Below are 22,156 nucleotides of genomic sequence, written 5' to 3' on the forward strand. Positions count from 1 at the left end.
TTTACCAGCAAAATTCTGTTCTCATTCGCTTTCAAAAACTGTGGTTTGCATTCTTCCTCTTTCTGGTTTCAGTGACCTCAAGTGAAAACCCACAGGAAATTGTGTGCGTGTGCGTGTGTGTGTGTGTGTGAGAGAGAGAGAGAGAGAGAGAGAGAGAGATCATGCCTGTGTGCATGCGGTACAAAAGGGTAAGACTGCGTGTGAGAGTGTAATCAAGATACTGCTGACAGAAGGAAATGGTTTTTGCCATGTCCTGCTGTAAAACAGCAACACTCACCTCTTAATTTTTCTATTATTACACATAATTGCTTTCGTTTGGCAAGCAGCCAACAAAAACTAAGCGCCAGTTACCAGTGCTTAAACCAGAAGGGGACTGAAAGGAATCGGCTTTGTTTCCCATTCAACAATATAAAATAATGGTGATTTTTATTTAGGAAAAGATTATGTGGGTGCACAAAAACAGGAGAAGGGGAGGGCAGGGGCTGAGAGTCCAGATAGCGGACAATCAGCTATGATTTCTCTTTCCTAATCCTCCCCTCTCTGGCTTTGTGAGACAAGAATCAGCCAGGGTATGGTATCTGTTTCACTGTTTGGTCTTGTTTCATATTAAGGACTCCTAAAATAGCCCTCTTAAGAAAATAAATGTGCACAATAGGTTTGCTCTTGGGGTTATCTTTAGAATCAACTTTAGTAAGCATTTGCCACAGAGGATTAGAAGGAAAAAATCTCAAAACCAACACACTTGCTTCCTGCAAGCTATTCTGCTTTTCCCAACTGCTCTGCAGACAGACAATTAAATTTAGCACTGCATCTGTGAATTACTAAACTAAGTGCACTAGTATACTAAATGTCACAGGAAATAAAATAGAACATCCTCTGATTTCTCTGGAGGACCAAGTGCCATATATTTTTTTAATCACCCCTTTACAGCGTATATTAAAAGGACCTGGGTTTTTGAGACACGCATAAAATACCAGGGTCAATCAACGCAATACTTAAGTGAGCCTTTGTTTTCTTTTCTGTACCTACCTACCCTCCATTCTATTTTGCAAACACCTAGGGACATCACTCAAAGTCTACTTCTAGCTGGTTTGCTCACTTGCTCACTGCCATTTTGAATTTTATAGAAACCCTGTATTGCACTCCTTTATGGTAAGAGACACCTCACGAGGTAAGACTAATTTCCGTGGGAAATGTTTTAGCAGCAGGTAAAAATATCTGAATGGCTGGGACCCGAGCAGTGGGGAAGGAAGGATTTCTTTCAAAAGTCTCTAAAAGAGATTTAAAAATTGTTTCCCATATGGTCTATGGTGCCATTAGGTGACAGCTGAATTTACTCACTGTAGCAATAGTCGGGGGTGGGAGGGGGACGAGAATGAAGCAAAGCAAGCACTTCCTCAAATCTCGGTTGATTCCATTCTAATTCCCTCAGGAAAATTTTCTTTTAAACCACTGAGTATAAAAATTCATATTGAGATGAGAATCAATGGTAATTAGGCATTTGGTCAAAATTTGCACAGGACAGAACAATTGGAGGAAAGGATTCTTTATGAGCACATCCCTCCAGAAAAGGGAGGGGGTGGGAGGGAAGGCGAAGGGGAAGACGGAGCTGGTTTTCTCATCATGTGCTCTCTGGGGCACTGTGTGTGGTGTCAAAGACCTTTGCAGCTGCTTAAAATTCTTTAGCATGTCAGCTATATTTACAGTGCAGGAATATATCTGTATTGCCAGAAGGTTGCTGCATTTTAGCTTGCGACGCAATAGGCTGAAGCACTGCGTTCCAGAGTCCCTGATGTAGCACAAATGTATAATTAAAATTGCTTGAAAGGAAACATGAAAGAAACAACAAACCCTCCATTCTTGCAGTAATAAAATTAAAAACAGGAAAAGTCTGCACAGACACTTAACATTTGTCTGCAGTGAAAGGCTTTTGTTATTGCTTTTCCCCCAAGGGTTTCGCGTTTCCAGCAAACGCGGGCCGTGGATTGGTCGGCGCCTGCAGGGAACGCTCGCGTCTGATTGGCTGGGCCGAGGGCGGCCGCCCGGAGCCTCGAGGCGGCGGCGGGGATTAAAGGGGCCGGCCGAGGGCAGGGGCCGCGGGGCCAGGGGCGGCCAGGAGGCCGCCCGCCGCCACGGGACTAAGGGGGGGTGGGGGTGGGGGTGGGGGTGGGGGGGGGCCCTTGGCGCGTGCGCGGCCCGGACAGGGCTACCCGCCGCGCCCCACGCGCGGCCGCTCGCGGCCCCCGGGACAGAATCGGTGGTCCCCAGACAGGACCCGGGGAAGCTGTCCCCTGGCGACGTGGGGCTGCCGCTGGGAGCTGGTCACAAAGGCTGGGCTCACGCTGCGGCCGGCGCACTGTGAAAACCGCTCCCGCCGCCAGATGGTTTTCTAGTAGCCGCCCCGGCACATCTCGCGTGGCGGCAACAGCGACACTGTAGCAGCGTGGTTCGTTCGTTATCAGCACTCGCTGGGAAAGAAAACGCCGCCAGTCAAGTCCACCCCCAACTTCAAAAGGACCTCAATCAGCCAGCCTGGTTTTTCTAGAAGCCCTGGGTCTGTGAAACGCTCAGAAGAAATGCTCTAACTCCCGGGGAGATTCTGAAGAGTCTCCATCAAGCGGGGCTAATTGAATGCGTGTGCTGGTGTCTATTTTTCTTTCCGCCGCACGGTATACTTCGATCAGCCTAGCATTCACGTGCAAGGGTACACACGCACATGTTTACACAGCCAAACTGGCAAGGAGGCTGAAGGAATGCTTCTCGCATAAACTACAAAGTGTATTGTTTCTTTGTAAGCGAGCGTGTGTTTATACAACATCCTATTGTGAGGGGCCAAGTAGAAAGGTGGTGTTTGGGCTCCAAAACCTGTGGATGGTTGATGGTTGATGGTCTTGCTCAAGTCTCGACATCTTGAGCGCTTTGTAACCCACGGGCATATAAAGCGGACTCTACTTTTTAAATAACCGAAGTGAAAATGAAGCCTTTCAAAGTTCCACTTTGAATTTTCATCAGTCTGGACAGAGTTGTGGTTCTCATTTACCTTACATTAATTGGAACTAAGTATACATTTATTCCACAAAGATTTAATATTTCATTTAATGCACCTCTGTTCTTCCAAACGTCTAACCCATGAACCACGTGCTGGGGACACTCTACACAAGCCTTTTTCGTCTTTATATTCTCCAGTGTCCCACCAGGTTTACCATCCCCTTTTCCCCACTGACTGGGCACGGTCGTTCTCAAAATGCTAAATAATGCCTGCCCCGTAACGTTTTATATTTGGAAAATATCTGAAGATTATTACCAATTAAGTAAGAATAGAGCTGAAGACATCAATGGGTGGTTTGAATGTACTCACTGACCACACAGGGTTTTCTTATTTATATTGTCTCTGTCCTACACACTGATGATACAGGATTTAAGCTACTGCCCTACCCCATAAAACATGTATTACCTATAGGGCAGTGAAGAACATGGTCTGTGTTGTAAAACCTAAGCCTGTTGCCTCTACGAGCCAAAAGAGCCCTGTTATCTCATCAGGATTCCACAGTCACAGTGTCCTATTATTTGCTCTTGTCAATACTTAGCAGTTAAGTGCTCCCAGAGAGATGGTCAGGCGCATTAAGCATTTACAGTCCATCCTTAGGGTATACACTAGGTACTTATTTGGTGCTACGGAATCAGCCACAGTTCTGGCCGGACCTCCATCCAAACTCTATTCTTCAAGAGCCTGCAAACTTGTAACAACCAACACAGGCATACCCTGTAATCCAGAAAGGGAAGTATAGTTTACGTATCACCTACACCTACAGAACAGACCTCTTGATCCATGATATTAAACTAGACCCTGGAAGAGATTTTCCTAGGGCTTGCCCTGCCCACTGTCCCCGCTCAGAGGGTAGTCCTAGGAGATAAGGCTCCTGAGCCAGTAATCCTAACCTTAGCGTCGTCTGACGGTTGCAGGGACGGGTACGTGAAACTGAGGCAACCAAACACGACTTACAACGGGAATCTGAATGAGTCACAAGGCAAGTTGACAAGAGAAGGAGAAACCTCAAGGTCACAAGGTCACAAGCCTCTAAAGTCTGAGAGGACTACAGTGTGCCAAAGCCCCAAGGGCTCAATAGCTATGATATTAGGAAGTCGATGGGTGCAATGCCCTAAGTGCTTACGTGTGTGTGTGTGTGTGTGTGTGTGTGTGTGTGTGTCCCCTCCCGTCTTTTAGCAGTGACAAGGGCTTACCAGCACCCAGGACGGTCCTATTGTGTGTGTGTGTGTGTGTGTGTGTGTGTGTGCGTGTGTCCCCTCCCGTCTTTTAGCAGTGACAAGGGCTTACCAGCACCCAGGACGGTCCTATTATTTTCCATCCATCTTGTTCAAAAGGTGTTCCTGGTTCTGAACTTAACTCTGTCTTTGAATAGCTTGGTCCCGGAGGTGTCCCTGCAGGGACAGTCTACCCATCCTCCACCTGTCAGCCTCTCTCTCACCCAGGCAAACACAATGACCACAGTAACATTCTCACCTCCAGCTCACACGTTTTTTTTCCCCTCTCCAGCCAAAAGAGTTTCTTCACCCACTACTTAGGTCACAATTTTAGTCCCCCGAAGTTGTTCTAGTCCAAACCTCCAAGGAAAGCTAACATTCCTAATGAGTTAGCACCAAAGACAGACACAGGGCAAATGTCATCTCTTCTGTGGATGCTCTCCCGTCACACACCGATGGTGCGCACCACCAAAACACGGCCACTCCCTCCTGGGTCCCCATGGCACTCCGTGCCCGGTCCTCTGGCCAAGGGACACTCACCAGAATCCATGCTTCCGTCTGGGCCCAGAGCTGGACACGTCTCAGCTTCCGGCCCAGTTAGACGTGGGTCTGTGGCACACTCGGGTCTATGACAGCTAAGCGACTGAACTGCCCCGTGCCACTTACAGGCCTGGCTCACAGTAATCTCCTGTTCGTGTTCTTCTACTTTCTTCCTCTTTCTGTCTGGCTGGGATGGAGACTGCGGTGACCTTGAAGGCCCGCTGAGAATCACAGAGCCTCCTTCACCTGGGACCCTGAATGACAAGGAGAGCCCACCCGAAGAATACCACACTCAGTCTATTAAGGAAGCAGCGACTCATTTCCTCCCATGTTTGAACACTGTTGAGCCTCTCTGTCTTGCCCTCACACACAGCCCCCTTCACATTCCACTCCTCAGATACATGGTACGCCTCTCTTCCGGCCAGACTACACTCTCTGAACACGGGGGTGGGGTCCGCACCTGCTGCACCTGTGAGCGCCGTGCCCGGCCCAGAGAGAGAGTTCGCACAACCCCTGGTGGCTGTGGCATGGTGACAGAAGGGGATCCAGACTTGAATCCTTCTTTTGACTATTACCGTACTTTTTCAATAAGCATCATCTCCCACTAGCTTGGAGACGACAGAAACTCTCTGTGGAGAGACTGTACTCCAAAGATGTTATAAATATGGTTTATGAATTACTGTTGCTGGTTATTTGTGAAGATGTTTCCTCAAGAACTGGGCAAATGCCTGATTTCCCAGTGGATCAGCATCACTCTGTTTGTATTACAGTTTAAAGACCGTTTCAGAGTCTTTAAAGTGCCTCATCCCTGGGACAGAAGTCTCTGGCAAGCGTTGCAAACGCCGAATTTGGGATCAGACATCGTTTTGTTTTTTTTTTTTTTTTTGGAACTCTTATTCAGACTACCACATCTGGATGGACTTCGTGTGCACTCATGCAGAAAACAGAAACCTCACTCTAATAACACCGAAATGTAACCCATTTATGCTGCAATCCTTTTTTTTTTTTTTTTTTTTTTTTTTTTTAAAGTTTACACATTTCTTTCCTCTCCTATATTTTTTTCCAGCAGACACATCAGTGACAGGAAAAAAGGGGCCACAGTAAGCTGGTTTCTGCGCACAGGATAAAGTTCAGACATTTCGGGTATCCTATTACCTCCTATTTTAATACATGACTATTGTACAAGGTAGGACTTATCACCTTTCCTTTGTACCCAAACGCCCTCCCCCCCCCCAGAAGTTTATTGCTGCGGTTGTGCTCTATCCAATCCTGGTACTTTTTAAAAAGCGGAGTCGTGTATAGTACACTGGTTCCTGTTTCTGGCTTCAGAGCATCTCATCTTCAGAAACATCTCTCTCCAAAGGACACAGCTGAGTTTCTAATTATTGGGGGAAATATTTAATTTACAACTGAGGTTGCCGATGAAATACCTGACGGCCAAAACACAGAGGGACTTTCCTATTCCCTATGCTAAGTATCTCTGGGGCACTAGGACAAGAAAAGTATGGTCACGTGACCAGAAAGAGCCCTACTGCTGAGCTGCATGTTTGAAGAGTCACTTTAACCACATCCTGTAATCAAACCATCTGGAACACAGTGCTGTGATTAGTCACCCTGAACATTGGGCTTTATCTGAACAAATAGCGAACGGCAACGGGGCTTGGGAGATAGGGCAGCACTAACAAAGGGAAGTGTAATGAAACACTTTATGCCCTAGTGTGTCGCCACCCCAGTCATAAACCCCAGACGCACACAGCTCTGGTGTTAATGCACTACTTTAGGAAAGCACAGTGCGCTTAAAGATTAAAGGAATGCGGGGCTAAAAATTGCTGGTTTGGATAGACGTTCTCTGTCGGCCGCTGGAACATGTTGGCACCCCTCTATCTGCGTTAATTATAACCTCTCAGATGACAATTCAGCAGTCCTTTTAGGGTCTGGTGTTATTTCCAGGGCACTGGGAACAAGGTTCATTGATGGGAGGATAGTAGTGATTCTTTCTTTGCCAGAGGTTAATCTGAACAGGGAGACCATTCCTTTTTGGTTCATCCAAGCCCTATCCTCAAATAACAAGAACAAACATCCAAATAAATGTGCTAATCCAACATCAAAAAGCGATGGCAAAATGCTGTTCTCATCTATGTTTTGAAAGATGGGATTCTTCCTTAACTGACCTCATCTCTTTCAAAAGTACATTTGATCACTGGGATGCCATCTATGGACATCTTTAAAAAAAAAAAAAAAAATCCTGAAAGGATTTCCCCCCTAAATACATTGAATAAGCCCTAAAAGGGGAAGGGGGGGGGGGGGAAATGGCTAAAGAAACCCTGTTTCCCCATGGGCCTTATGGGTTAATACACAAAAGAACACAGAGCTGTTTTTCCATCACCGTCACCTCCCCCGCAGCCTTTGTTCTGAGGCCTGATGAGCTGTATTGATTTGGGAAAATCATTGAGCTTCTTGGAAAACTAGACTCTCACTTATTCACTGCCATCTATTTCTTTCCCATGAAGACAGGTGGTCAATATCCAGTTGACTGGTCAGCTAAAAGAGGCTCTTGCTGCTTTTCTTTTCTTGCCTCCCCAGTAACATTATCCTTTCCCACTTCTGGAAAACACAATGGCCTGTTCCAAAGTCTTGTGGGTAAGAGGAGGGAGCAGAAACAAGGCTTTTGTAAGGCACCTCCGGGAACACTGAACGGCTGTCCTAGACATCTGCACGGGAGCCCACACTACATCCCTACATGCACGGCTGGTGACAGGATTTTCACTCACCGAATGTTAGGCACAAGTTCTGGCATTAATGGAAACTTTGAGAGCCCAAGATAAAACTCAAAAAAAAAAAAAGAAAGTATATGTGTGTGTGTGTATGTGTATATATATATATATATCGAATCAACACAGATCATTAGAGCTTCCTGTGAACTGCAGAAAGTGATGTTTTACTTCTTTTAATAATCGGTACATACGTTTCAGCAAGGTTTTCTCATTGTCGGATGCCCTAAGTGTCATTATAGACATTTGGGGGGAACAAAGAGCCTAAGAGAAAAAATAACATATATCACACGGAGATCTTTACAAAGCAACTTTAAACACGACGAGAACAAAAAACACTTGATTTTAGGTTACACAGGCATACACAGCCTAAAGAAACACTGTCCTGGATGGCTTGAGGCTACTTTTTAAAGGTATAAATATATACATATATATAAATATATAAATATAAACACACACACACACACACACACACACACACACACACGCTACAACCACTCACACCACAATATGTAGCCCTTAATGTTTAGGCAGTTCCTCTTTCTGCTAAGGTGCCACAAGTCCTCCCACCTGAGGGTAGGCAGGAGGACAGGTTTCAGGTGACCATGTTGCTAAGGAGGGGAGGACACGAGCCCCTTAAGCTTCCTTCCGCAGGGCGGCAGGTCACAGACCCTCAGTCGGGCTGCATCCAAAGCCACCCCTGCATCCCAAGACGATGGCCTTCAGGCTGTGGTCTCCTAAGGCTCAGCCAACACACAGTAAACTGAAGTGATATGCTCAAGTACAAGATAAACGATGAAGGGGCGCCTGGGTGGCTCAGTCCGTTGAGCGTCCGACTTTGGCTCAGGTCATGATCTCATGGTCTGTGAGTTCGAGCCCCGCGTCGGGCTCTGTGCTGACAGCTCGGAGCCTGGAACCTGCTTTGGATTCTGTGTCTCCCTCTCTCTCTGACCCTCCCCCATTCATGCTCTGTCTCTGTCTCAAAAATAAATAAACATCAAAAAAATTAAAAAAAAAAAAAAAAAAGATAAACGATGAAGTGGCCAGGGCAGGGGAGGGTGCGGGGGATGATGGCAGAGGGAAAGACAGGGAGACAGGACAGCAAAAAAATACAAAGTCTTCTGAGACAGACATTTGGTATAACTGAAATGCACAAAGCCAACACGCACACAGACGGAGCCTACGTATGTAGGTATACACTTGTAGAAGGAGATTTCATTTCTTGTCTGGGATCAAACTTCCCAGCAAGTAATGCCTTGAGGCTGGTGGGCATGGAGAGAAAGCTACGGAACCCGATTTCTGGTGCAAAGTTCTAGGCCTGAATTCTCTCCTGCTCTTTTGCAGGAATGCATTAGTATTTCTGAGAGCTGCGGAGTTTAGATGCATGGTTTGTAGTTCTTCAAACCCTCTCCTTTTTTAAGGCACAGTTTCCCCACTTGGAGTAGCGCAAGGATTTCCCATTCCCCTCCTCCCTTTCTTCACGGGAAGACCAGGATTCAATGCCAAATGTAACGGAATTGACTCATGTCGCCCAATCCAGTCTCACAAGCTTGAATTATTAGCTCATCTGGAGATCAGTTTTTTTTTTCCTTCCTTCACACAAAAGCATTCAAAATTTGGGAAACGTATCTTTCCCATAGTAAGTCGGCTTACTATGAGCCACGATAATGATACGGTTCTTATTCTATTATTACCTCCTAACATGGTGTTCCCTTAAGAGTGTCATTTTAGGAGGCAGCCGTGTACAAGGGGCCCAGGCCCACAGCACATAACCAGAACCCCCCCACTTCAACGGAAAGGACGCCGCCTCAACACAATCCCACTTTGAGACCTGCCTGCCACAGAAGATAAGCAGCTGAAAAGAAGGCAGGCCTTTCGTTTCCTGCACTTAATACTAACCACGGGATCTTTTCAGCTTACAACTTGTGCGGCCAGGATCTCTACAAGCCCTGACGTCAGCTTCACAAACAGGTAAAGAGAACAGAACAGCAAGAGCAGGCAAAAAATTAACAATCCTCCAGGCAACAAGCCCCACCCTGGACCAGTGCCCCTAAAAGAGAGCACTCGAGGGCTGAAAGTGGGGAGAAGGGTGTGAGGTGATGAGAATTTGGAAGGTCGCTTAACGGGGATCTCGGCCTCCCCATTTCCTGGTGGGGAAACCAGTCTGTTCTCTCCACGGGCAGGAGCAGGGGAGGGAGGGGCAGGCGGGGAGGCCAAGTCATCGCCGAGATGAATAAAATAGCAAGACGCCAAGGAAATAAAACAGAATGGAAAAACTCATATACTTTGGGGAAGGAGAGGAGACTCAGCAAAGGGAATATGGAGGGCTCTGCGTCCTAGCCTCAGCTCACAAACCTCCTGTGGATCAGTCTAGGTGGGTGATTAGCAGAGTTCCTGGTTTCAATGCTTGTGAATTGCTTGTCAAAATATGCGTATACAACTATAGACTATAGGACTGCGTTTTCAAGTGATTTCTTACCATCCCCAATCCTTGAGCTACAAGGAGATGGTGGGAACCAATCGACAATTATGCTCACATCAAAAAGCTGCTACTGATGCGTGCATCTCCCTGGGACCGAAGAGCCAGGCTTGATATAAATTATGACGCTTTATTGAAAGTCAGAGCGCTTATTTGCTTTTGTGCCAGCTCTGGGCCCTTTTCATCTGGAGCTCTCCCCGGCCCAGGAGAGCACACATTCCTACAGCTCTGCTGGCCACCAGCTGTGTCCCCCATAAATCATAAATCCTCTGAACAAGCCATTCTTTACAAAGACCAACAGCATTTACTGGAGATGATCACTCTGCTATTACTCCACTTGCTGAAATTTAAAATAGCAATTTACAACAGCAGCTGAAAACCAGGGAACTTGTGTGTGTGTGTGTGTGTGTGTGTGTGTGTGTGTGTGTGCGCGCGCGCGCGCGGGTATGAGAGAGAGAGAGAGAGAGACAGAGAGAGAACAGGAAGGCTGTGCATGTCTGCAGCACACAAAGGGGCACATTTTGTGTGTCACCTTCAAGTCAGCAACTCTGCGAATCTAAAAAGGAAACAAGGGGTGTAAATGTCAGAGGAACCGGACTCAGCACCCTCACAATTGAAGGCAGTGGGGTGAGTGGGGTCTGTGTCGTGGGTAGACCTCCTTGGTCTCACCCGGAAGCGGCCAAGCCCCCAAGGCAGCGTGGGAGGGGGTTCACACAGTCTCTAGTGAGGCCACATAATTATGGCTCAGGTTCAGAATGTAATAAGGAAAGCTGAAGGAATTAACTCCAATCAAGCTCAGTCTGCAGCCAATTTTATTTTGAGGACTAGGGAGGAAGACAGAAGAAAAGAGTGATTGGTAATCCCACGCAGCACCCCGAGCGCCTGAGAAGAGGTCTCTGGAGGCAGACGCACCTGGCTCCCAAGCCCGCTCTGCAGCTGCTGCCTCACCTTCAACTAAAGCGCTCGGTGCCTCAGTTTCCTCATCTGTAACACAGGGAGGATACATACGGGTATCAAATAAGGTGTGATTTGTGTAAAGCATTTAACACGGGCGCTGGCACAAAACAGTCGCGTCGCAAATGGACTTTGGCTTCCTCATCTTCCAACTCCCCTGGAGCCCCAGGTCGCAAGCTAGGAGAGCAGAGGGAGAAGCCAAAATCCTAGGAATTCCGCACTCAGAAATACCCTCAGCAGCAAGCGCCACTGGGCTCCTTCCAGGCAAAACACCCTCGGACCTGGGCGTCCACAAAGATTATCCTGGACTCCTGGTGACCAGGCCCCTGCGCATACGGCACATCGATCCTGGCGAGTCTCACGAGCCGCCAATTCCAACGTTAAGGAGTTGTGTGATTTCTACACCGGTTTCAACCGACACGAAGTTCTCCTTCCTGACAGACCTCTCCTCGTGCCACCACTCAATAGTACAGCCGACAGAGAAATGCAGTTCCAAATCCCTCAAGTCTCCCCTCTGGACGTAGGACAGGGAAACCTCACATCCGGTTTTCAGAAACGGCGACTGGAACTGGATGCCTGGCATTGGTCTGCACGACCAAAGGCAAAATGGTGACAGCAGAGGGGAGAACCCCAGCAGCCAGGCTCCTGGGATGCTGAAGGCGTTAAAGGCAAACTCATCCTTCCCAGTTACCATCGGAACAGACTAGATTTCTCAACAATGGTCAGAGGCACCCCCCCCCCATTCCGAAGTCCCTATCTTTCAGGGAAGAATAAAGCCCAGCAGAGTTACAAGTATTTCAATAATGTGCTTAGAGACCAGCTCTTTTCTGTAAACAAGCCTAATGAAGCATGACTAATAGTGCTCTCCGTAAGCAGAGCCAGGGAAAAGGGCCTTTGTTAGCACTTACTGGAGCAAGGCATCATTTTGCTGGAGCAGAACAAAACTTAGCTGGTTATTGATTGACCAGCCTCGCTCGGGTGTCACCGCTCTGCTGTCCATTTCTGTATAGTGTGTGTAGGCAATACATGTGCTTCCGTAGACGCAGAGACGTTCTGTACACACACACACACGCACGCACACACACACTCCCACGTACACAGTCAGTGCAGCCACCAAGCTAACTTTGGGCTACATTTCTCCGCAGAAGGGATCAAGTATTCCAGGCCTCTCGCTGAAACCGAATTGCTCTCCGATACTCGCGCGTCTTCTCGTCCTCGATATCACCTAACATTTCTCTCCGCGTTGTCAGGACCGTGAACCTCCTCCGCCTCCGAGCCTGTAAACCGACACTCCCCATGGACGCTTAACCGTTTCCAAAGTCACTACGATTTAACCTGACCTAGTTACTACCTACTAGAGGGGATTTCCTTTTGTTTTTGCAATACATTCACAACGGCTGGTGTTTCTTTTCCCCATTTCGCCTCGCGGTTCTGAAACTCCTGACATTTGGCTCCTAGTAACTGCCACAGACACGTTCCATGATGGCTCTAATTCTCTTCTGCAGTTCAAGTTTGTCTTAAATGTTACCAATGCACACACGCCAGCAATGTTAGCAGGGAGAGCCAAAGTTGACCTGGGCGTCTCTTCCGAACAGGCAGGAATTCGAGTCAAAACTTGCTTTCCTTGCGACTCTAAGCACAAATTTCCGTATAAATTATTGACCGCACTTTGGCCTCATCTGAAACATTAGCCCCGCAGGCTGATAAGTTCTGACCCCAGGTGGCACATCAACCCTCTCCGAAGAGGCTGGAACATTAGTGCTTTGCACTGGGGACTAAGGCGTGAGAGCCAATCAATCAAGCTCCTGACAGCTTTTACGGCCTCTGAGCATTAGGCCCAAGTCAACCTCCAAGACTCCTATTGTTCGCATTATTCTCTTCTTCTCTGGTCTGATGAAGTTAGGGTTAAGTCCAAGGCTTCGGTGAGAGAGAAAGGCTATTGTTAGTAACTCAGTCTTTATTGACTCTGACCTGCAGGGCAACCAGCTTGAAGTCTTTTCCAGAAAGTAATGCACAGTTAATTGGTGCTCATCATCAGGGTATGTTTTCTACACCTCTCTTCACTGAAAGGAGACCTGGCTGAACATTTCAGCATCTTTTCCAGGTTGCCTTCTAATTCTCCCAAGCATTACACACACACACACACACACACACACACACACACACACACGCACACACACACTTTGGACAAAAAATCTGATTTGTACCCATAACCGTCTGCCTGAAATAACTGAAGATCTTTTTCAGCTGAAGCTGGGGGCAGGGTCTGTGAGCAGCCGGCAACAGATTGCACGGCCTGGGCAGGGAGAGGACACAATCCCACACGGGCTTCCTTTGAAGCACGGAGCCGCCCTCTGAAGGGGTTGCAGAATTACTGGACCCAAAGGCTTTCCCTTTGAAAGAAAAACCAGGCACACCATTATCTCTTCCTACCCAAACAGGCCTCTCAGGAGAGAGGGAGGGGGAAGGTGGTGGCCAGACAGAAGTTGGCCACCAGAGCATCCAGTCTGTTTCTCAACAATCCTGGGCAACGGGTGCTCAGACGAGCCAGCCACACTTCAAGGGTCTTCCCCCACAACCTTTGTTTGCCTGTTGAAAGCACTGAACAACAGGCTACCCACTGAACGCTTTGAAGGAGAAATCACACGTTGACATTTTGGAAATCGAAATTTCTTGGATGGGGGCGGGGAAGCACAAAAACCAAACGGCTTTTTTTTTTTTTCTTTTTCCACTTAGCTTTTGCTTTAGAAATTTTCAGCCACCCGGCTCCCTGGGTGGCTGAGTCGGCTAAGCATCTGACTTCGACTCAGGTCATGATGTTGCGGTCTGTGAGCTCGAGCCACGCACGCGTTGGGCTCTGTGCTGACAGCTCGGAGCCTGGAGCCTCCTTCAGATTCTGTGTCTCCCTCTCTCTCTGTCCCTCCACCGCCCGCACTCTGTTCTCTCAAAAATAAATAAATGTTAAAAAAAAATTTTTTAAAGAAATTTTCAGCCACACAATCCTACATTTAGCCAAGAGACTGATCATGCTACTTTATTTAGTACATCCCGGTAACTGAATTAGCACAAATAAACGAGTACATACTTTTCCAAATGAGTGAAGAGGAAGCCATTTTTCAGTTAAAGTCTGCCCCATTTGTGTGTTTGACAGTATACTAACTCCAAGATATATGAATCTAATATTAGATTGGATAAGCTTTCCGAAAAGGCGGTAGTTAAGACAGCACACTGATAAAGTCTCCTGCTGCAAAGGATTCCATTTTCTGGTGCCGATCGTTCAACTCAACTTCAATATTAAAGAAAACTACAGCCTTCTCACTCATTAAGAATACACAGTCAAAGCACATTAAACTCATGAATCCCAGGTGCTACCAAGGCCAAAAAATGTTTGCAGACTCTTCAAGACAAAACTGAACATGCGGCCCGTTCCTGTAGAGGAGAACTTCCTCCAGGAGCCCTACTTTCTTACAGCCCAGAAGTAAGTGAGGAAAAGATGCAAAGAAAAATCAACTATAGTATTCAAGCGAGTGCTGTTCCTAAAGACCGATTACGAAGGCTAAGTCTTGAGTCAAAGAAGATGCAAGTTTCAAGGGAACAAAACAGGTATCAGCTAAAAATGTTTAAACCTAGGGGCAACTGTGGGGGCTCAGCTGGTTGAGCATCCCACTCTTGGTTCTGGCTCAGGTCAGAATCCCAGGGGTTGTGGGATCGAGCCCCGCGTGAGGCTCCACGCTGTGGAGCCTGCTTAGGATTCTCTCTCTCTCTCTCTCTCTCTCTCTCTCTCTCTGCCCCCTCCCCAGCTCATGCTTTCCCCACCTCCCCCCAAAAAATAAATAAATAAAGTTTAAAAAAGTAAAAATAAATAAAATGCTTAAACCTATAGACAAGCTCAACGCAAGACTGAATCTTGATATAGTTGAACGTGGGGTTCCCGCTGAAGCTTCAGTGAAGGCAATTCAAAACTACTACGTTTCACACAACAGGTGGTTAACATTTGTGTTACTGTCCCCAGGGAGTAAAGACAGGAAATAAATACGAGGAATTCTGCCGGAGCGCTTTACTATCTGTAGGCCATCAGTGCCCTACGAGCCAGGTCCTTTTACTGTTCCTCTTTTACTGATGAGCAAATGAACTCCAACATTGCTTAACTGCCAGGCTTGCCTCAGACGGGAAAGTCAGAGATTTGAACACAGGCAGCCCGACTTCTGATACCATACTCCTAAATGCACGGTGTAAGGTTACTTACACCTAAGTTTATAAAGAACACAATTTCATGAAGGCGCTGCATGTGCGTGGATGGGGCCCCATGAGGTTGAGTGAGTCCGTGCAGGTGACGCACAGGTGTCTTCGGAGGCTTGTGCTGTGGATAAACCAGTGACCTCACACTGGAAGCTTGGAACGGACCATGGGGAGAATACATATACCAAAGAAAACAGCAAACACTGCAATTCAGGGTGCCCCCCCACACAGCCCCGACTCCAGGGCCGGCTGTTAACCAGCACACCGACAGTTAGTAACCTTACTTTGTTGAAATACTATTCTTCTCTCCCACCATGTGACGTGTCAGAGAAACTAGGGGCCCGGGGAAAGGAGGGAACGTGGAAACCCTTCCCTATTTACGTTTAGCTGCTTAGAAGGTATCCGAAGGACAGAACTGAGGGACGATTCTAGAACCCACTGGAGACTACCCACTGTTCTACCTACTGTAGAACCCACTACAGTTCTCACTTAGGATGTTGGCTGTTTCACAAGGAGTCACAACGCACAATCCTGGATGCCTCCTGGTTAAGCACTCACACCTAATTCACTGCTCACCAAGTCATGACTACCTTGCTTCCAGGCTCCGTCCCCTCCCTCTCCCTCCAGACCACCGTCCACAGTCAGGGGATGGTTCCCTTCCCACTGTTACCACTCACCCCTCCCCCGCCTCGCAACGCCTCCAACTGCCTTTAAATGTCCCCAGCACACAGAAAGTTGCTTCAGGCTTCAGGCTCACCTCCTATCTTTTGCAGGGAGAGCCTGGCCTGCCTTCACCTTCGCAGTCTGAGTCCTGGTGCACAGAACTCCAGGCCGCCCTGAGAATGGCTGAGTGCCCCTGCGGCTATTTCTACCGCAGCACTTACGTGACATCCAGGACGCCTGATTTTTCCCTGCCAACCTCTGTAAGAGACCATGTAATAAGCACCATGTCTTTCGAATTGCCTGGCAAAACCCAGAAGCCCCATACATGTCTTTTTTTGTTTCCTAGGGCAAACGAAAAATTGAAATGAATAAAAGTGCAAAAGAGCCCCTGTGTTGTTATTAGGTACACAGATCAAAACACAGAAGTGAACTGCGATGCTGACAATTCTTTGTCACCTGATTCCGATACCTCCCGAGCAAAGGAGCCCGTCTCCGTTGATTCTTCCCACTTTTCAAATAACTGGTAATGATGCCAACGTAAACGATTTGGTTTCGAGGGCTCTTCTACTTTTGGTTGGGAATTTTTGTGAAATAAGTACTCTTACAAGGGAAACAAACCGGGGACCCTCCTCTGAAGATTTCAAAAGCCATCCGCTTTTACTGAACTTATTACGAAAGCAACTGAGGAGGTCCGTGTGTCGCTCACCTGATGCAGACGCTCTGAACACAGACCATAACCGCCCAGCCGCGGTAGATGCGGGCCGTTGGCCTCTCCCACTACACTCCTTGTAACGTAATGAACAGTCACATCCAACAAATCTCCTCCCAATGGGCTGCCAGTGGTTGTTCTCCCAGACTCTGGGGCCCCAAAGAGAGATCTGTCATTGCTTAAATAAATTTTACAGATGTAATAGATAAAGGCAATAAAGAAAACAGAGCTTTTATAAAACAAAGTTGACAGAGCAGAAAGCCATCTCTCCATAATGGGCGCGTACGCTCGTGCGTCCCGGGCTGCTTGTGTGTACCAAAGGGAAACAGACAATGAAGGTTAGGAAGCATGAAATGACAGCCTTCTTTGCCTTTCAGGGAACGTAAATTTTAGTTGCTGAATGTAAATCTTCAAGCCATGGTTTTCAATCTGCCTGGCTGATCACCAGCCACTGATTTCAAGGAGACGGAAAATAATCTCACTTATTGGCCAGCTGTGCAGATCCCTGGCTACAGGTTTGTGACGACCCACCGTGCAAAACTCGGGTGGCACTGGGAGTGATGTTTCCCTGTCGTGGTTCTTACAGGCATGGGTTACGTCACCTGCCCCCTGGGTAGTGTGTGGCTGGAAGGGGCGCCGGTACTCGGAACTGGTACTAACTGGAAGCTAACATTACTGGCAGTGCATACACGCATCGCTGGTCCTCAACAAGTGGCCCGTGACTTTTAACAGGGGCTTTCTTGGTGCCAGATTAGACAGAGACAGGGCATTTTCTGTGCCACTGTGCTTTCTGGTGTCTCATGCTCTGCCCATAATATAAGCACATTAGCTTACTTTCAAGTGTCAGGGCTTCAGGCTATTAGGATCTTGGACCTGGCTCCTCACACAGGGGAAAGATATGGCAAGAACATTCAATCCTGTCGCCTTCCTACCGCGGTAAAGAGGCAACGTTTTCCCCCAGAAGATCGGGAACCCATTTTGACTTGTTTCTTTACAACTCGAACGACCAAACTGCAAATCAGGGTTGTCGTGCATGTTTTAATCTGTCCTACACCCTGCAGCGTTTGTTGTTTAATTCCAGTTAATTGGGTGAGTCTAGTTTTACGTGAAGGCATATTTTGAAATAGAAGCTTGGTAAATATACAGAAGTCACAGTGTGCTGGTAAATATGCTACAGAGTAGAACAAAAGAACACTAATTTAAAAAAAAAAAAAACCAACACACACACAAAAAAAGTCATGCTAATAAAAACATGGCCTTAACAGCAATAATGTAAATACCAGCCATCAAGACATGGGGTAAGTATGGTCAATACGGATGCAGCATGTGTCCTCTGGAACAGATTATACAGATGCAGATTTTCACTGACTTATTATAAATTAGCAATTCAATTGAAAGCAAAAAGGAATCACCTGATCCCTGAATGCATGAGGTACAGAGGATCAATCCTTTAAAATTAACTTCTACTTAAAACGCACTTCCAACCGCCGTCATGATATAAAGGAAATAAAAGAAAGAAATTTACGAAGGTAGATTTGGGGACCGGGGAGGAGGCAATAAATATTTTTCACAAGGCATTTCCACGTGAAGTACTGTTCCCCACCATCTCTTCCTGTTGTTTACATTCTATGTGACCCCCAGAGAAAAGTGGCTTCTGACAAGGAAGGAGGGCTCCTTCGCTGCAGATCCTAAATGCGGTCATTGCCTGACCACGGCTTCCCTCTCCCCTCACGGTCACCTTTGTTGGAAGGACCTGCAGTCAAGCCTCCTGCCAGCTTGATGTGGCTGTCGGAAAGGACACACGTGGCCGTGTTAACACATGGTCAATAGTGTAGGAATACCTACTGGTGGGAGGGTCTGCCCATCGTGGAGGCTGGAATCCCAAAATACAGGGAACATGTTGGCAGGCTAATGAAAAGCATTCCTGTCTCTGCCTAGAACAAAACTCTACGGCATTGAGAATTGTACTTTTGTTTGTCCGTTTAAAAGTGCATTTAGGGCTAGCTATTGGGCACTCGTTGGAATGTCTTAGAGTAAGCTTTCTAACCACCCAGTGAGGAGGGTACTATATTCTCCCCATTTTACAAATGATGGGGCCAATGCACAGAGGCAGTAAGTCACGTCCTGAGGTCACAGGGGCAGTAAACTGCGGCACTGCGATGGAACCCAAGGGGACTGGCTCCGGTTTGTGACAAGGACCCAGGATCACCATGTAGAAGACGCCGGGGCAAAGAGGGTGAACACACACACCCGGCCCTCAATTCAAGGGGTTTTTCCTCTTGCACTAGTTTGTTGGGGTGCCAGATCTAAAGGACAAGGTGCACAATTTACTCGTTCAATTTCATCCTACCATGTCCTGAATGTTCAAACAAATGAACAGACGAAAGAAATCACGTTATTTTGGGGTGTGTGGATGGCTCAGTCAGTTGAGTGTCCGACCTCAGCTTGGGTCACGATCTTGTCGTTTGTGAGTTCGAGCCCCACATCGGGCTCTGCACTGTCAGCGTGGAGCCTGCTTGAGATTCTCTCTCTCTCTCCCCCTTCCCCACTCGCACAGGCACACGCGTTTGCGCGTTCTGTCTTAAAATAAACAAACTTTTAAAAAGTCATGTTATTTTCAAGCACAAAGGAATCCTAGAGATCATTTATTCAAAACTTGCTGTCTTTATCAAGGAGAAACCGAGGCCCAGAGAGGTTACGTGGCCGATCGTAGCCCCCACGACTAAGGAGAAAAGAGCCAAAACCGCAGCTAGACCTTTCGCTTTCTTCTCTTCCAGCGATCCTGTGGGTCCATACAGCAGCACCCAAGGTAGGTAGGTAGCAGCTAGGATGTCCGGTGATAGGCTCCCGATGACTCTCCACTGACCAAGAGGTCCCTTTATTTATTTTTTTTTATTTTTTTTTTTAAATTTTAAAAAAAAAAATTTTTTTTTCAACGTTTATTTATTTTTGGGACAGAGAGAGACAGAGCATGAACGGGGGAGGGGCAGAGAGAGAGGGAGACACAGAATCGGAAACAGGCTCCAGGCTCCAAGCCATCAGCCCAGAGCCTGACGCGGGGCTCGAGCTCCTGGACCGCAAGATCGTGACCTGGCTGAAGTCGGATGCTTAACCGACTGCGCCACCCAGGCGCCCCCAAGAGGTCCCTTTAAAGGCACTCACAGCCCGAGGCCTTTGCAGGATTTTGCCCCAGGGAGACTAACACACATCCAGATGATTAAGAGTTGCTTTGGAGAACAGAGGGTAGGTCAAGAAAAGGCTTCTTCGAGGTCTGGATAAAGACAGAGCCAGACCACCCGGCAATAACCAAAGTCCCACGGGAGGTGACACAGGATTTAATCAGTCCTAAATTTCTTGGCCCAGTTTGGAAGGCAGAAGGTGCACGTCTCAAGTTTATGGCACGTGAAATGACTGAAAAGAAAGAATCGGAAGACTCTTTGTCGCAAAGGACATACCGCGAAAATTCGATTCCTTTAGTGCCACATTTAGTGCACTGAAAGTGGGGGGGGGGGGGGAGTCAGATGAAGCTGTCCCCGTTTCCCTTCAGTGACTACGACCACAGGCTTCCTGGGACGGCGTCCTGTTGAGAGGCAACAAGTGGCAGAGGAGTAGTCTGGTGAGTCCTACCGCCCCCCACCCCGACCCCCGCCACTGCTGCCGACACCCACGACCTGCCAGAAATCACATCACACAGTACAGTTTCAATCAACTTGCGCTGACAGCCTCTTGCTCTGTTTGCTTCACAAAGTAGCCCCTGATGCCTAAAAGGTGGGGGCTACATCCCCAGTGTTCGCGGTCTTTGCTTTGGAAGAGGGGGTGTTCTCAGAATGGCAGTGGGGTCATCACACCCTTCTGGCCTTAATGGCCACGGGACACGGCCAAGGGACCTGGCAGGACTGGGAGGGTAATGAGCAGCACTCCGTCCAAACGGAGCATTACTGACAGCAAAATCCACAGGCTTCGAGGCTCTGGCTATTTCTAAACGTTAAGAATCAGGGCTCCATTTCTGAACAAAATATAGAGCAGCTTTCCAGATGTGGGTTCCTGGCTGAACTACAGAGAAATCTGTGAATCTCTTGTCTCGCTCAAACACACATGCGCACACACACACACACACCCCGCCCCTAGAAGACGGCACGTATGGGTTTCAAACCCAGGCCTCTCAGACTCTTATGTTTCCCCAAACTCCGTGGGGGCTAAAAATCCTCCTGAGTCCTTATTAAAACTACGGATGCTTAGCTCTACTCCAAACATCTAAGGTGATTCTTAGCGGAGCAACTGGGTTAACAGACTTTAAAGAAAAACGTACACCATACAAAGTAAGACACACATACACCATGTTGAGTCTTTCCAGGACAGAAACGGGGAACAAGGATTTTGATTAATTACTTGCCAGCATCTTGGGGGATGGGGCGGCAGGTGGGGAGGGGAAGGCATTATGCGATTCCTTTAGGAAAAGTTACCAAGGAGCCTGGAACGAGGCTCAGGACTTTTTATCTGCTGAGCCCTCGGACAGTAGTATTAATACAACAGCTTAACTTGGTTTAAAGAAAGGATTATTTCGCCATCTGCAATAATCGCTTCTGGCAAGAGGCAGGCTCCGCTACGGCCACTCACAAAAGATGATGGAGCCCCGCAATCCTTTCTTCACAGACAGGAATTGGGGGCTTTTCCAAATATTAATATAATCTCACTTATTAAGATAAAACGATGTGCTAAAGCACTGGAAATTCTCCCACTGGAGCCGCTGTACATTTTCTTTGACTTTTTTTCCCTTCTCCTTTTAACAGAAAGGATCTATAAATCCTAAATCAGAGTGTCCGTTTTTCCCATCACATCCTAAAATATGAACATCTTGATATGCCATGTAATCGTGTGCTCTTTTTACCAGAAGTCAAATAATTGAACAGGTCGTCGGGCAAGATAAAATAAACTGCAGTTCAGGGCCGCCTAGGGGGCTTAGCCGGTTAAGCATCCAACTTGGGCTCAGGTCGTGATCTCTCGGTTCAGGAGTTCAAGCCCCACATCGGGCTCTTGCTGACAGCTCAGGAGCCTGGAGCCTGCTTGCGATTCTGTGTCTCCCTCGCTCTCTGCCCCTCCCCTGCTCGCGCTCTGTCTCTCAAAAAATAAATACATGTTAAAAAAAAAAAAAAGTCTTTTAAAGAAATAAATTGTAGCTCCAAGGCAAGATTAATAGCAAGGCTAGCCTCTACATCGTTACAGGCAGGAGGGCCCTTCGGCCAGGGACACCGGCCTCCTCCGGGAGGGTGGGTGAGTGCCTGAGGGTAACTTCTAACTCGTCTAATCACCCTACCATAGAATCAGAGTTAACCAGTGCTTTTCATGAGGCTTGCCAAAGGCGAGGTGGACAGACAGAAAGGCAGAAAGAGCGAGAAGCAAACCAGCCTGCCGCTTCCACGCTGTTGCACCACAAAAACCTCTTGTGAGGTCTTCAAAACTAACAATTCAGCAAAAAGTGACAGGCAGAGTAACCACTGAGTCAGCTCTTGTAACTCCTCTTCAAAAAGCTGCTTTCAG

General features: G+C 47.5%; 1 protein-coding gene across 7 annotated transcripts in view; it reads right to left on the reverse strand.

Annotated features, from left to right (window-relative positions):
• ZNF608 (zinc finger protein 608) overlaps positions 1-22,156 on the reverse strand; it is a 119,596-nt gene that overhangs the window by 14,102 nt on the left and 83,338 nt on the right. The gene's annotated exons all lie outside the window — the stretch shown is intronic.

The sequence above is a fragment of the Lynx canadensis genome, chromosome A1 (genome assembly GCF_007474595.2).
Source record: "Lynx canadensis isolate LIC74 chromosome A1, mLynCan4.pri.v2, whole genome shotgun sequence".
NCBI classification, from domain to species: Eukaryota; Metazoa; Chordata; class Mammalia; order Carnivora; family Felidae; genus Lynx; species Lynx canadensis.